Source organism: Meriones unguiculatus, chromosome 20 (assembly GCF_030254825.1).
Source record: "Meriones unguiculatus strain TT.TT164.6M chromosome 20, Bangor_MerUng_6.1, whole genome shotgun sequence".
Classification (NCBI taxonomy): domain Eukaryota; kingdom Metazoa; phylum Chordata; class Mammalia; order Rodentia; family Muridae; genus Meriones; species Meriones unguiculatus.
In genome coordinates this window covers 40,370,277-40,382,565 of record NC_083367.1, presented here as the reverse complement: position 1 = coordinate 40,382,565, position 12,289 = coordinate 40,370,277, and the positions used below count along the sequence as shown (strand labels likewise).

Sequence of the window (12,289 nt, the reverse complement as noted above, 5' to 3'; positions counted from 1 at the left end):
AATTCAATAACTAATATGCAGCCTAACATAGATATACACACATTATAATTATGTATTAATTATGATATAATACATAAAAATACCAAAGTTGAAGCTATTCTATAAAACTTTTGCTTTTATTCGGAGTTCTGTGTTGGGATTCACTTGCATATCATTCACATGTAAATTTTAACCACATTCTGGATGAGTCTAGTTTAAACCTTCCAATAAACCTTCCAAATAAAATGTGTTATTACAAAAAGGAGGCCATGATATTCATCCATGGGTCAACAGAAGTTAGCGAAGGCAGATGACCATGTACTGTCTCAGGGATCAGGACAGACCTAGCTTTGCCTTTACCAACACACAGACACCATAAATCCAGGCCCAGCCCACCTTGGTGCTTGGAAAAGCCACATGGTTGCCTGTGCTTAAGAGAACAAGAACACTGGGTGAACAGGAAGGGCCACTGCTAAAAAGGATGTCTCTAAGGACTCAAGGACACTCACCGTCACAGCTCTTCCAAAGGGCATACGTTCTTAAGTAACCGAAGTCTATTTCACTTCACAATAAACCAGTTGCCAGTCTGTCTCCTCAGCCAGGCTTGCGATAAGGAAAGAAAATGAACTCATGGCTGGAGGAATTTAATTATGTTTTTCTAACTAGCTGCAGTTGATCGTGTCAGCCATGTTTGTATTGAGTAGTTGCCCGGTAGAGCATGTCTTCCTCACAATTTTATTTTTCATAATGAATGCTTAAGAAAAGGGTTGTTTCCTTCAGTACAGATGTTCCTCATTTAATGTTATAAATGTACCCCTGAAAAGTTCTGGGTAAATCAGATTTTTATAAATTGAATCACATTTCTATTAACTTTATCTTACCTTCTGCTTCACAGTAGCTCTGGACAATTTATCTTTAAATTAGTCTCAGTTTTCCAGAGAAGAGTGACAGGTCAGAGGGTATTTCCCAATAGGCTGGGATAAGAACAGTCCTTCCATCACCAGGGTGAGTGCTGTTTCTTCAGGTTGGTGTGTTATCAGAGTCCAGTCACAGAAAAAAAAAATCTCTTTGAAAAGAAACAAAAAGTAAAGTAACAGGGAAGAACAGCAGAGAAACAGCTTATGGGAGGAAGGGATTTACCTCCATCTTAGGTCAGATACTAAATACTACTTATTTGAGTAAAAGTGGTTGTGCTGTGAAAGAGGTTACAAAGCACTGAAGATCTTATTAGATGAAAGGTCTACTCATATAAAATAGCAACTCCATGTTGTTGACCCCATTAAAAAATTCACACTACAACAAACAAGTTAAAGCAAGATATCCTAGAGAGAAAGCTAGCAGGGCATGTGATGGTATGTCATGTGTGTGTCCTGGGCTAATTGTTTAATTGGTAAGCAATCCTTAAAATAAACCCTAGTAATATTGTTACAACTGAAAATACAAGTTTCATTTCTCTCTTTGTTTCTGCAGAATGCTCTGCTACAGCCTGGTGACTTGGAGAAGGGGCATCACAGCATGAAAGTTTGTTTGTTTATTTGTTTGTTTGTTTTGATATGTGGTTCTGAATAACTTCCTCTTGTAGCTCCATTTCTTCTCACTGAAGTGTACCAATCTCAGACAGTGTCAGAGAGCTACCTCAACATGCTATAAGCCCTCTTCTGTGTGTTTTAAAATGCAAAAGAGAAACTATATGAACAATAAAAAGACCACAGTGGGGATGGAACACAAATGACTTCATGAGAAGAGTCAAAGTTAAAACAATGCTGAAATCACTCAGAAACTAGGGATAGGAAGGTAAAGTTTTGCTTTCCAGGTCATACTACTGTCCATATCTAACTTTCTTTTTTTATACATTTTAATGTCTTTTTATTGTTAATGACTTTAACAGTACTCAAATATGACCAGATGTTTTCCATATGACCTTTTAACCAAGTATGGATTGCATCTCATATTGTCAGCATATATCCCAATTCTCTCGAATTGGATTCTCTGGCAAAGTCCTGAGTATCCAGAGTCTTTTTAAAGCTTCGAAAAACATGATTTTATGTTGTGATTAACATTTTTTAAGTGAATCTAGAGAAGGAAATCTTACTCCTTACAGCTGGTGAATCTAGTTGAACATGACCAGTGATTTTTTTTTCTTTAGAAATATTTAGAAGAAATAAGTATTCTGAGAGACTGTGAAGGAAAATTTGGGGCTTAGAGTGAGGGAACACTAAGAGCGCAAGTTTACTCTGACTTTATATTCCAACCAACAAATTCAGAGCATATTACAGAACCACAGCAGATTCCTGCGTGAGTCCTTCTGCACTTTACATTCTCCTTCCCACCCTTCTCCAAACTCAGTGACTTACACTGTTCTGGAGGAGCAAGTTTTAATGATATCTAAAAAGGGAAAACATGTTACACTGACCAGGTTAATCAGTTGATTGCATCTGTCCTGGGCTACAGAATAGAACACATCAGAAAAATCAGAATACATATCTCAATTTTGTTGGAAGCAGTAGAGGAAGCCATGTTTTCTTTGATGGGTAGTGGAATTCACAGGTGTGTGTCCTAGAGATCCTCCATGCATTTCCACTACTCATGACTAAAACATTCTAACAACAACAACAAGAAATACGACAGTCAAAATTTTTCGGAAAAACACTTTTACTGACACAGTGGCATCCAGATATAGGCCAGGATAGCCATACTAAAAGCTACAGACCTAAAGAAGCTTGTTATATTTTATGTTATATATATTTATTTTTGTTTATAAGATTTTATAAGACAGTGCACCCTGTAGTACAGGCTGGCCTTCACTTTGTAGTATATGTCTTCCTCTAATACCCACGTACTGGTATTACAGGCTTGTACCACCACACCTGGATGTCATATATAATATAATACATACATATATACAGATATATATATGTATGTCAGCCTGAATTCATTTCCTGTCAATCATAATTATGACAATAAAACCAATGCCGATGGAGAAATCCTGAATGCTACCTCTAGTTTTAATATTTTTATTACATGCTACTTAAAATTTAAATATGGTATACACTCTCTTAAAAGCGGGTATTAGCTGTAAAATAGAGCATAACCATCTACAGACCTGAAGAAGCTAAACAACAAGGAGGACCCTAGGGAGGATGCTCAAATCTCACTCAGAATGGCAAACAGGATAGACAGCAGAAGTGGTGGAAGAGAGGGAACAGGCCTTTTATAGAGTGTCCTCTGAAAGACTCCACCCAAAAGGGGATTGAAGCAGATGCTGAGACTAACAACCAAATTTTGGGCAGAGCACAGGAAGTCTTATGGAAGAAGGGGAAGACAGAAGGACATGGAGGGGACAGGAGCCCAACAAAACACACCTAATTTTTTGTGTCACAGCCCCTCTGTGATGTTGCATATGCATCACCTATCATAATATATTGCCACAGGACAAATTGGTGATTATATCTGTCAAAAAGTTACAAATTTGCTTGAAATAATAATGTTCTGTCCAAATCAACCCAGTTCTAGAAGTCAGTAGAGATTATCAGTAGAGAGTTGAGAACATTAAGAAATTAAGGAAAAAAAACAGAAATTGATTGACTAAGAGTTAAACTGATTAATTAAGAACAGACATTAGAGGAAAAGTTAGGAAATCAAATAGAAGAGATGTATCGTTAAGGAATAAATGCTTCAAGATATCCATTACAAGCAGAAACGTTTTCTAAGACTTGGATAGTGTCTGGGGAGATCTTGGATTAGTAAATCAATTAGTACTCAAAACATATAAAATAATATGTTATACTGGACCATAAGCACAAACTATGAACATATATGAAGCACACAAGAAATGTTCTTACAGTAAGATTTAAAAAAGAAAAAGTAGTGTGGCTACAGGTGAGATCCACTCAGCTAATGTGAAAGGAACTCCCCCTAAGCACTGCAACAGCGACAGACTCAGCCACCAACTGCTGCTGGACTGAGTCACACAGCCTAAATTACAGAATTTCTGCCCACAAACCATATGTAAGGAAGGTGTCCCTGGGGGGCTTGGAGGAGGTAGAGGGACAAAGCCTGAGCATGGCAGGGGCAAGAGGATCCGAGACAGAGGAAAGCTGTGTCTCGTATGCCACCTTAGGAATCATGCCGCACTCTCTTCGTGGCTTTTACCCAGAAACTCACTGCATGTGCAAGAACTACATTTTCCCAAGTGATGTCAAGACGCTTTCCAGAAGAGCCCTATTAAAGGTTCCAGAACAGCTGTATCCTTACCAAGAATTAGTATGATTCAGCTTTCTGAGTGAATACCTTCATAATGCTTATAAATAGCTTGATATTAGGTTTCCTGTTTTTGATTATTAATGAGTTAGATTATCTCTTCATATGTGTCTCAGTATTAATTTTTGTTTGGTTTTTCTATAAATTGCTGTTCATAACTTTTTTTTTCAATTATTGTGTTATCTTTTTACGACAGTTTTCTCTGATTCCTTTATATTCCATCAGGGCTTCCCAAATAATCTGGCAAAAGATTTACAATCACTCTCATATGTATAGATAATTTTGTAAAGTCATATAAATACTAGAAAACTAGATTGAGAGCATACAGAGCACAAGGAAAATATATCAAAACAGTAACTGTACATTTCAATAAATATAAGTGTAACTGGAAAGAAACATCACATAAAGCAATCTGATGCACATACTGAAATAATCACATAGATACATGTATGTGAGCACAGATGCTCACGGTTATATGGAATTCGTCACCTGTGTTTGTCCACACACAAAAAGTGACGTGTGCAGCAGCACTCCCCCCACCTGGTGGTTATATTTACCATTTGGATGAACACTTCTGTTCATCTTTGCAGTTCCAAATTTGACTAGCAAATATGTATTTTATCTAAGTTGAACTTACATTAGTGTAATTGCAGGGGAAAAACCATATTTCTAAATGATTTCTACAATTACTTTTGAAAATATTTTTAACTGCAATGAACTTAACCTCACTTCCTGCTTCGCTTTCCTCCCTTCATACTCTCCCGATACTCTTCCCCAAACCCTTCCCATTGTCTCCCCACCTTCAAGTTAATAGCCTCTTTTTCTTTGATTATTATTGTTATATACATACACATGTCTATGTGCACAAATACATATATACAGATATAATTTGAGTCTATTTTTTGTTGTTTGTGTTTATATGGTTTAGGTGACCACAGATTTATGTGGTTTAGGTGACCACAACACTGGCAATATCAATGAACCTTGATGGAAGGGGAATATTTTGCCTGGGTCCACCCTTACACAAAGAACCACAGGCAACTAATGACTGTGGGGAGGTGATCAAGCCTATCCGAGGGATGAGCCCCTGATTGACTGTTCAATAATTTCTTATTGTTGCTCTCATGCTACAGAAACAAGCTTCATACAGGTATGTTAATAAAACATTACAAATAACGTTCAATGTTATAGATAGGTCTCAGGTTATTCATTTTAAACTTTTTTTTTTTACCCAATGTAAATACATGTTTTATTTACCAAATTTGACACCAGTCCTTCACTTGTACCCAGTGACAATGATTTATTCTATGAGCTAATGGTTTGAGTTACATTTTTTGATTTATTTGTTCATTTTTGTTTATTTTTTGAGATTATAATATAATTACATTTCTCTCTTCTATTTCATCCTTCTAAACCCTCTTCTACATCCCTCCTTGCTCTCCATCAAATTAATGGCCTCATTTTTCATCAATTATTATTGTATAATGTTTGTATCTATATGTCCATATACATTCCTAAATATAACCTATTGGGCACATATAATGTTACTTTTATGTATATATTTAGAACGGCTGTTTATCACTGGAACACCTCTCCTGCTCCCAGTTTTATTTAGATGCCTGTAGTTCTTTGTGTAGGGCCAATGCCTCCTTGCTTTTACCCTGTCTTGTGTTCACTGGAGTTTTTCTTGTTACGCTTTAGCAATACAATTGTATTTAGAGTCATAATTTAATTTTACATGCAGTTTCTTAATAAAAACAAAAGCTAATCTTTAATTTGTGAGGAGTAACTATTACTAGGTATGCAACATTAGATAACATATCGTAACAGTGAAAGTTTCTGTCCATTATACAATGTAATAACAACGTGTGGAAACTGAATTCTTCCATTTATGTTTCTAATTTTTTTCGCCTCAGTCTCATTCATGCCTGAAGAAGTGGGCCACCTTCCTCCATTCATGTTGTGTCAGATCACTTAAAACACCAACATGAACAATAACAAGCCAATCCACACTCTAATACCTTCATAAAGAAGGAACTAAAGTTTTCTAACTTTGCTGCATCAAACAAACGTTTATTTTGGAGCTTTAAGTCTTGGAATAATTTACCTTTTGGTGTGTATCATACATCAACACACAATAAAACTTACCTATCGCCATTCTTCAAATTATAACATACAAGACAGAATATCTTATTTAATTCATTTTTTAAAAATTTTTCACAATCTATTCATTATATATCCCAATTGAAGCCCCATCCCTCAACTCCTCCCAGTCCCACCCTCCCTCCCTTTTCTCCCCTAGTCCCTTCCCCCTAGCCTACTGAGAGAGGAAGTTCTCCACCTCTGCCATTTTATCACATCAATAAACACACATTTATCTCATGTGTGTTTTAAGAATAAGAAAGCATATGCTATTTTTAGAAAAGTTATTTAGAATGAGTAACTACTTAAGAAATATATTTATTATTAGAATATTCTATTCCTTATTAGAAATACTTTAAATGTTCTGTGAGAATATATTCTCCTACAGAACATGAACTTAAAAATATACTTTTTGATAGTAAAGCTTAATTTTATTTATACATTTTAAAGCTAATAGTACTTATCAGTAATACAGCAAAGAAAATAAGGTTTCTTCCCACAGTTTGTTTAAGAGTCTCAGCATCTGCTTTGATACACTGCTGGGGACAGTCTTTCAGGGGCTCTCTGTGGTAGGCTTCTGTCCTATTTCCTATTTTCTCCTTCTTCCAATATCCATGCCATTTGTCTTTCTGAGTGAGGATTGATCATCTTACCCAGGGACTGCCTTTTTGCTTAGCTTCTTTAGGTGTACAGATTTTAGTATGTTTATCCTATATTATATGTCTAGTATCCACTTATAAGTGAGTATATAATAGCAGCCTTGCCAGGCCACAGAGGAGGACAATGCATCGAGTCCTGATAAGACCTGATAATCTAGGGTCAAATGGAAGGGGAGGAGGACCTCCCTTATAAGTGGACATGGAGAGGGGAATGGGGGAAGGTGAGGGAGAGAGGGTGGGATTGGAGGGAATGAGGGACAGGGCTACTGCAGGAATACAAAGTGAATAAACTGTAATTAATATAAAAAATACAAATTTACTTAAAAAAAATTTCTTCCTTAATGTTGCCATCATTTTAATCTGACGATATAATGAAAGAATTGATACATTAGCAATATTTGTGTACAATTTCAAGGAATAATAGTTGATACCCCTTCTGTTCTGTTAGTCGGCTTGGTCTTTCATTAGCCAGGTCATGAGTGTTTCCAAAAAAGGTATCATAAAAAACAATTGCCTCATATTCACGTTTTACAGATTGAATATGCAAGTGAGCACCCTTCTCAGATTAGGAAATGGTTTATGCTTTGTAGTACACTAAACACAAAGCCACTTTAAAGGAACCTACTTGTGTGATTAACACATAGCTGAGTATTCCTGAGCAGTGATTATCACTGAATGTTTTAGCCTGAATGGCAGTGATACTAGGACGCACTGTGGACCTTTTAATAAGTGGTCCCAGTAAAGATTTCTTGTAGCTATTAAAATAAGCCCACGAAATGAATTCTGAGATTCCTCACATTCTTGAGTGAAATTGTGGACATTCATGTCCTGACATACACCATCATTACTGTCTACCATTGTCCATGACCTTCACAGTACTGAGCTTGCAGACAAAATGCCTTTCAACATCTTTGCGATGTGGTTGATCTAATTTATGAGCTGTCTCTTATGTTTCATTATAGTGACAAAAAGCTGACCAAAACAGCCAGAAATAACTAATATTTACATGTGACATTAAAATGTTTGATTGTTGGTTTTTAATCATTGTATTTCCTTTCAAATAATTCTCATTCTCGACTCATTTGCTCGTTTTACTTACAAAGGACATTTCAATTCTGGAAAGTATATGTCTTCATTATATGTGACTTGGCATATAACATTTAATAATTTAGGACTGTGTCTCTCTAAATTCTGTTACAGATTTAAGCATAGTATCAGATTAATACTGTCATACAAATCAGCCCAATAGCTATGGTTTTAAGCTTTTTAGAATTAGATGCACACAGTTATAATATAGTGCAATACTCCCATTATACTAAGAAACCATAAATCTAAAAAAGAAACAAACAAACAAAGGGAAAAAAGGAAAACTTTTTCTTGACATCGGCATTGTCAAAAACTATTTAGAAAACTTGTTAATATGTATTTTAGGGTGTGTGTGTGTGTGTGTGTGTGTGTGTTGCTAAATAAATAATACAGAGTACAGATTAAAAATTGTGGCAAAATAGGTCGGAAGGTAAAGACACTTGCCATCAAGACTGAAAATACTGATAACCTGAATTTGATCACTAGAACTCACGTGAAGAAAAAAGATGTGAGATTCCTGCAAGTTGTCCTTGAAGGGCTCTGGCAAACATAGTGCCAAAACACATACACAAACACACACTAAATAAATGCAAGTAAAATATTCTTTTTATAATTTTATTTAAAATATATTTTATTTCAGTTGACACAGTAATTATGTATATATAATATATAGAGAGTGCAATGTATGTCATGTCACAATAAGATCAAAGTTATTAATATAGCTATCACCTAGGACATATATCATTTCTTTGTATTGGAAACATTCAGAAAAAAAAACCTAGCAGAGAGGATTCTGAATTAAAATATTCTTTAAAAATGCACATTTTGCTTTCTTTATCTGCCTAAATACACTGTTGTACATTTTAAATCCACTGGGTAACTTGCAACGTCAAGAGTGTACCAAGACAACATTGATGTCCATCTCCAAATGTCATCACAACTCTGTGTTCTGACCTGGGTCAATAGCTTCTGAAAACAGAGGATGACCTGGACTCTCTCTCTGCCTTTAGGGAACATGCTGTTCTGCCAGATGCAGGCAGTAAAAAGAAGAGAAATTACAGAAAGCAGTGCAGCATGGGCAGACTCAGAGTTCTCTGCCCAGTGAACACTGGCTGCGTCTAGCAGTAGGGAGCAATGTGACAGCTGACATGGAATCTGCAGAATGTGTATTAGGCATTTAGATAGTGTCTGCATATCACCTCTCCTAAGAAGCTGTGATTGTGCCATTGTCAGCTGGCAAAATCAGTCAACAGTAAGTTGCTTATGGACACAAAGCAACAAAATTCTCATCCATACCACACTTTAGAGAACAGTTTCTAAGATATACACATTTCCTAGATCTCTTTGATGAAGGGAGCCTCATTGACACCTAAGAAATAACAGTGATGTGGTAGGAAAAGTTTCAGCATCTTCATGTGGTGGGGCAACAAGAAGAATAAATGACAAGAAACAAACTCCATTATTTCCATAAACCCTCCCCCACTAACACATAGGTAATTTGGTTTCTATACCCTTATAATTTCTTCCCACAACTCTCTAGAATCCAGACCCTTTGAGGACAAGGTTGAGTCTTGTTTATGTCAGTACTTGCAGTACATAATAGATTTCCTGCTAAATCACAAATATCTACTGAAAAAAAAATAGTTAGCTGGAGAGATTCTTGGAAAGCTAAATGGCTTTGTGGATAGATGGGCAGACTTAAAAGGAATAAGACAGGTAATAAAGGAGTGGTCTTCACTAAGAACTAGAGAAAGTTTAAGAGAAAGATTTTCTCAGTACTTTAGGCTACATAATCTGCTGATCTCTGATAAATTTCAGGAAAGCTGAAATGCATTTAATCTCAATGATTTACTATGAGAGGTACATATATTCTTACATATGAAGGTCCTTTCAGAAGTGTCAGATGATATATAAGAATTACGAAAGATGTTATAAGTTTTCCATTTCATTTTCACTTCAAACCTATTGTTCACAACTTCGGCATTCATGAGTCAGTTGGGACTATATTAAAAAACTGTTCATATGCCAAGTAGGCAGATGCCATGCAGGAGGGACTACAGAGGGCAAGCAAGATTTCTGGGGACAGTACAGCCATGATAAATGTACCTCAGAGAGGCACAGCCTCAGGGACTTCCTCTCTGGATTGCTTCTTGCTGCTGCTTTGCCTTCTCATGTTTGTCGTTGCTATGTTCTTACATATCTATCAATGTGTGATTGGGCATGGGGAGGCCCTTACTGCCTATAGTCTGCTGTGACTGCCTCTTGGGAGACAGCCTACTCTAGCTGGCAATTTTCCTGCAGTTCAATATAAAGATGAACTTTCATAACATAATATTGTTTAGATGAATTAAGGATTTTACAAAATTCTTGACTTAATTTAAATAGTTTTAGGAAGTGAGGGTAGTTGATAGAAAGTTTAAGGAGATGGTTTAAGTTGGTTTGTCAAAAAGTTGTAATAAAGTTAGAATTAAGAATAGAATGTGATAGGGGAGGTCCTCTTCCCCTTCCATCTGACCCTAGCTTATCAGGTATCGTCAGGACTGTCTGCATTGTCTTCCTTTGTGGCCTGGTAAGGTTGCCACACCTAATCTCCCCTCCCTCCCCTCCCCCCCTGCTCAGCAGAGGTGAAAAAATAAAGAGTAGAATGTGGGCTCTTTGCTCCTCCCTGTTCCAGAGACAGCTGCTTCTCTTCCTGCAGTGCCAGCCTTCCCCTTAGACATGATAGTAAATGTTGCAGTGAACAGATTTGGTCATATTGGACACCTAGTTACCAGGGTTGCCTGTAACTCTGGCAAAGTGGAGATTGTTGCCATCAATGACCTCTTCATCAATCTCAACTACATGGTCTACATGTTCCAGTATGAATCTACCCATGGCAAGTTCAACGACACAGTAAAGGCTGAGAACCAGACGCTTGTCATCAACTGCAAGCCCATCACCATCTTCCAGGAGCGAGATCCCACCTACATCAAATGGAGTAATGCTGGTGCCAAGTATGCTGTGGAGTCTACTAGTGTCTTCAGCACCATGGAGAAGGCCAGGGCCCACTTGAAGGGTGGGGCCAAAAGGGTTATCATCTCTGCTCCTTTTGCCAATAACTCCATGTTTGTGATGCGTGTGAACCATGAGAATAAGACAACTCACTCAAGATTGTCAGCAATGCTTCCTGCACAACCAACTGCTTAGTGCCCCCTGGCCAAGGTCATCCATAACAACTTTGTCATCATGGAAGGACTCATGACTACCATCCAGAGCATCACTGCCACCCAGAAGACTATGGATGGCCTGGCTGGAAAGCTGTGGCATGATGGCTGTGCAGCTGCCCAGAATACCATCCCTACATCCATTGGTGCTGCCAAGGCTGTGGGCAAGATTATCCAAGAGCTGAACGGGAAACACTTTGGCATAGCCTTCCATGTTCTTAACACCCCCCCCCCCAATGTGTCTGTCATGGATCTGACATGCCAACCGGAAAAACCTGCCAAGTGTGATAACATCAAGGAGGTGGTGAAGGAGGCATCCGAGGGCACACTAAAGGGTATCCTGGGCTTCAATGAGAACCAGATTGTCTCCTGCAATGTCAACAGTGACTCCCACCCTTCCACCTTTGATGCTGGGTCTGGCATTGTCCTCAGTGACAACTTGGTAAAGCTCATTTGCTGGAATAAAAATGGATATGGCTACAGCAAGAGGGTGGTGGACTTCATGGCCTACATGACTTCCAAGGAGTAAGAAGCCCTGGACCACCCACCCCAGCAAGGACACAAGAGAAAGGTCCTCAGTTGCTAAGGAATCCCTGTCCCAACTCAGCTGAGCATCTCCCTCACAGCTTCTAACCCAGGCCCCCAGAACAGTGGAAGGAGCCTTGCGAGCCCTACTTTCCTGAATATCACCAATAAAACTCACTGCACCCCCCCCAAAATAAAGAGTAGAATGTGCCCCCTCTTGTACAATAGTGAGGGCTGCATGGTATAGAAACAGAGTACAGTGAGCTTTCATGCATTGCAATCATGTGATTGTACTAGGAAGAGAAAAATGGGCTCAGGATAAGTTAATGATCAAAGAAAGCATTTCACTCGAGGTTAGGCCTGAGTTCCTGAATCTTGAGATCTAGGGATGTGGTCACAAGTTTCAGTGTGCACCATGAAAAGGCAGGGTTATGA

General features: G+C 37.9%; 1 pseudogene; it reads left to right on the top strand.

Moving 5' to 3' along the window:
- Positions 1 to 7,251: 7,251 nt before the first annotated feature.
- LOC110560960 (glyceraldehyde-3-phosphate dehydrogenase-like) lies at positions 7,252 to 11,858 on the top strand (annotated as a pseudogene).
- Positions 11,859 to 12,289: the final 431 nt, after the last annotated feature.